Source organism: Poecilia reticulata, unplaced genomic scaffold (assembly GCF_000633615.1).
Source record: "Poecilia reticulata strain Guanapo unplaced genomic scaffold, Guppy_female_1.0+MT scaffold_212, whole genome shotgun sequence".
Classification (NCBI taxonomy): domain Eukaryota; kingdom Metazoa; phylum Chordata; class Actinopteri; order Cyprinodontiformes; family Poeciliidae; genus Poecilia; species Poecilia reticulata.
The window spans coordinates 35,111-39,489 of record NW_007615022.1 but is presented as its reverse complement, the minus strand read 5'-3'; positions in this window follow the sequence as shown (position 1 = coordinate 39,489).

Genomic DNA, 4,379 nt, shown 5'->3' with positions numbered 1-4,379 from the left:
GTGAAATATCTACATCTCTATCTACATGTGAAATATCTACATCTATAACCCTAGAAACATTTTGGTCGTGATGCCAGCGGTGGTTGATTAGCCACTTTAAACAGAAAGTAGATGTTTGGCATCTCATTTTTGAGTTAACTGAACCAAAACAGGGCTGCACAGTGGTGCAGTGGGTAGAGCTGTTGCCTTGCAGCAAGACGGTTCTGGGTTCGATTCCCGGCCCGGGGAGTCTGCATGTTCTCCCTGTGCATGGTGGGTTTTCTCCAGGTACTCCAGTTTCCTCCCAGAGTCTGAAACTGTCAGGTTGATTGGTTTCTCTAAATCGTCCCTAGGTGTGAGTGGTTGTCTGTGTTGCCCTGTGACAGACTGGTGACCCCAGGTGACCCCAGGTGACCCTGGAACGTTGGCAGGAGAGGCAGCAGCAGCTCCTGGCCCACCAGGGTGTTAGAAACACGCAGCGGGTTCATATTACGGCCGTCCAAGTCAAGCTACAGCATTAGCCACTGACCTACTCATCACTTTAGATTATTTTTAAGTTAAAACGTTTTACTGATTCCCTTTGATCTTATCTTGCTGCACCTGAGTGCAGGCCATGCTTCAGAGGCTTTCATAGAGAAATGAGGAGGATGACCCCTGAAGGGTTCAGGTTGCTGTTCTCACATCAGGTGGATCTAGGAACCAGGTCCAGATGGTCCAGATGTTCTCCTTCCAGTTGAGGATTCAGCTTCAGGAACAGGTGGGGATCAGCCAACAGCGGCTGGCAGCAGGAAACACCAGGCGCTAAGACAGGAAGTGCAGCAGTCAGACGGGTCCATGTTGGTTCCTCCTCACCGTCCGGCCCGGCGAGTCTCAGAGTTCCTGCTGGAGGCGTCTGCTTGTCCCACATCGGCCCGGGAACCTCTGGTGACTCAGAGTCCGACCTCTGAGGCCCGGCTGCAGGAGGAACCAGACGTGGTTCTGCCTTCGTTCTGCTGGTCAGCCGGACATGAAGCAAACTGCTCCAGAGGTCCTGAGGGTCCAAACGGACCGGAACCCTGCAGGGTCCCGGTCAGCTGGTTTGACGTCACGTCAACAGGAAGCGTGACTCTGCAGACCGGCGGGAGGAACGGTGATCTGATGCTTCATCCTGGTTTCTATTTGCGGCTCCTGCCGCCTTTATTTTCTGCCTCCTCCTCTCTTCTATTTCTGGCTCCTTCAGTCTGGAATAAATATTTCAGAGCAGCAGCTGATGTTCCAGAGCTGCAGATCCAGAACCACCAGAACCCGGCGAGGAGCGGCCCTGGGGGGGCAGAGGGCTCATAGGAGGGTTCCCTGGACCAATCACAGTCCACATTCAGACCTGAGGTAACCATCAGGTCAGACGGTCACCTGATTGGTTGCTATGGTGACAGACGGAGGCATATGTGCAGAAAACATATAAATGGTGCAAAATCCAAAACATGGCGGCAAAAACCTACAATCAGCAAAACGAATGCTAACGCTAACCGTTGCAACCGCAGGAAAACTGAAGCAGAACAGAAGATGGAGGCCTGAGACGCTGAGAGGAAATAATTGATGAGAGGAGGAAAGTTTCTCTGAAGCTCAGCCAGGCAGACGGACCAGCAGCACCAGGACAAACCTTCACACTCAGACCTGAGCTCAAATCGTCTCATACTGCAGCTCTGCGAATGCAGACCATGTTTCTGGTTGGGCACCGAGTCCGAATAAAGGCTGTTCTGTTCTGGCCCGTGTTCAACCGAACTGGTTCTAGAGCTCCATGGTTCCAGCTGAGGCAGAACGAGAGGAAGCCGAAGGACGAGAAGAGCTCAGCAGTTCTCAGGTTTTACTCTTAACTCGTCTTAAAGTCGGGTCTCTGGAGGACGATCCGATCTGAAGGTCCGGGAAGACGATGGAGGCCGGCGAGGCGACTGATCCGATCTGAAGGTTTCCTCACAGGAAGCAGAACAGAAACAGTTCAGCTGCAGAGAGCAGCGACTCACTACGTTTCCCAGAATGCATCAGGATCCCTGACCGACCCAGGCTTCAACTTTAACCAGAAAACACACAAGATGATGTGTGTGTGTGTGTGAGTGTGTATGTGTGTGTGTGTGAGTGTGTGTGTGAGTGTGTGTGTGTGTGTGTGTGTGAGTGTGTGAGTGTGTGTGTGTGACCATCTGTCTCCATTTCTGACACATGAACTCAGGTTTTAATCAGATTATCAGAACATCTTCCCGCTGCTGCGTTGATTGAAGATATGTAACCGCCTGTGTGTGTGTGTTAGTTTGTAATACCTTGTGGGGACCAATTGCTCCTTGTGGGACCAAAGCCTGGGCCCCACAAGGGAAACACTGTTTATGGGTCAGGGGTCAGATTTAGGACTAAGGTGTGAATTGAGTTATGGTTGGTTAGAGTTAGGAAAAGGGTAAAGGTCAGAGTTAGGCTGTAGAAATGAATGGAAGTCAATGGAAAGTCCCCACAAAGATAGCCATGCAAACGTGTGTGTGTGTGTCTCTGCGTGTGTGTGTGTGTGCGTGTGTGTGTCTCTCTGTGTGTGTGTGTCTCTGCGTGTGTGTGTGTGTGTGTGCGTGTGTGTGTCTCTGTCTATGTGTCTGTGTGTGTCTCTCTGTGTGTGTGTGACTGACGCTGATGTTTTCCTAGGGACTCTGGTGATTGCAGGAACCCGCTGAGCAGCCGGTTCTGGAGTCTCCTTTGTTTCAGCGATTGAAAACTTTCTGTCTCGCCTGTTGCTGGTCCCAGTAATCCCTTTGGTCCGTCCCAGTTCTTCAGTTCACGGACAGATCCTGCTGGCCTCCAGGCTGTTTCCGTAAAGTTTGGATTTTAATTTAATCAGATTAAAGTTGCTTTATCCGCCTTCTCGTTTGACGTTGGATTCAGCAGAGATTGTTTTCAAAGAGAAACATAAAATAGAAACTGCAGATGACTATCAAGCTCCAAAGCCTTGGTGAGGTCAGACACTGATGTTGGCTGGCTGTGCCAGTTCTGGTCGCTTCCAGCTACAGAACCAGAAACGGGTCGCTGCTTGGTGGGCGTCTTTGCCTGCAGAAGCATCAACAGTATTCAGAACCGTCTGGAGGGTTAATGATTTAGTTATGAAACATTAATATAAATAACTTGCTCTCTGAGATACCAGAGCCATCAATTAGTCTGGAACCAACGACTGAAACCGGAGCAGCAAGCAGCGCCGCTTCATGAATGAACACCATCACCATCACAGAGGCCCCGGCGGCGCCGGCGGCGGCGCCACAAAGGTCAGCCGAGGAGCGTCAGAGGAAAATGAACGGCCAGAAAGTAAAAATACCTCATCTAAATGTCAGAACCGCCGTTCTCCCTTTAAAGCCACAGAAAGTAACTCTGGTTAGTCTGGGGTTTAAAACAGGACGCAAGGAAAATATCTGCCAGGGTCCAAACGCTCATCCAGACCGTCTCTGAAGGCTCCTGGAGGTTCTGGTTCTGGTCCAGTTTAAGGCGTCACAAACTCTGAAAGCTCTGCTGCTCCTGCAGGATCATCTGGAGTTCAGACACAGCCAGTCTGTACCTGCTTCCTCCTCACACACACATACACACACACACACACACACACACACACACAGCTACACACACACACACACACCCTAAGCTCTGTAGAAAGATTATGAAAGGTGGTTTTACTTAATTTACTCCATCATCTTACGTCTGCAGACACAGAGCCTGGCTCAGCTTCACTGGATGCTCGGTCTGCCACCGTCCGTTAAACTACGGAATCGTCCCGTTTTGAACCGATTCGGGACGCGATTTGTCCCGTATTTCTATAAATGTGTGATAGACTCGCCTATCAGACACACATCAACACTGATTACAACAATAATGGCCAAAATAAAACACAGGATATTTTAAGGTCAGCTAAATTGTCGTAGCGGGAGCCGAAGGACCCTGAACGCTACGGACCGACGCTGAACGTCGCGGTTGCCTAGCGACGGACTCTGCGCAGCCGCAGTGAGCTGCTGTCAACCCGCCTCTTTTAAAACACCCGACCCGATTCTCCACCATCCTTAGAAGCGAAACCTCTGTAAAGACAGAGATGAACAATGTTAGGATGAATAAAGGCGATTTAAAAACAATGAATCTGTCGATGCTGAACGAATCAGAACCTGAAGAAACCGACCGACTCTTCATCCCTCAATCATCTTCTGACACCTTTAAAGAACATTTTATTACTGATTCAATTTCTTGTTGTGCTCTTAGTCAACGATATTAGTTTGATTATTTGGTTATTTAATGAATAATAATATCAGCCAAAATAATTTAAGTGGTCATTTAAAGATACTGAGATTAACAGTAAATACATCAATATTTCTACTTTAAAAGGTTTGTTAGGTCTTTCTGTATGTTTTATTTTGAAA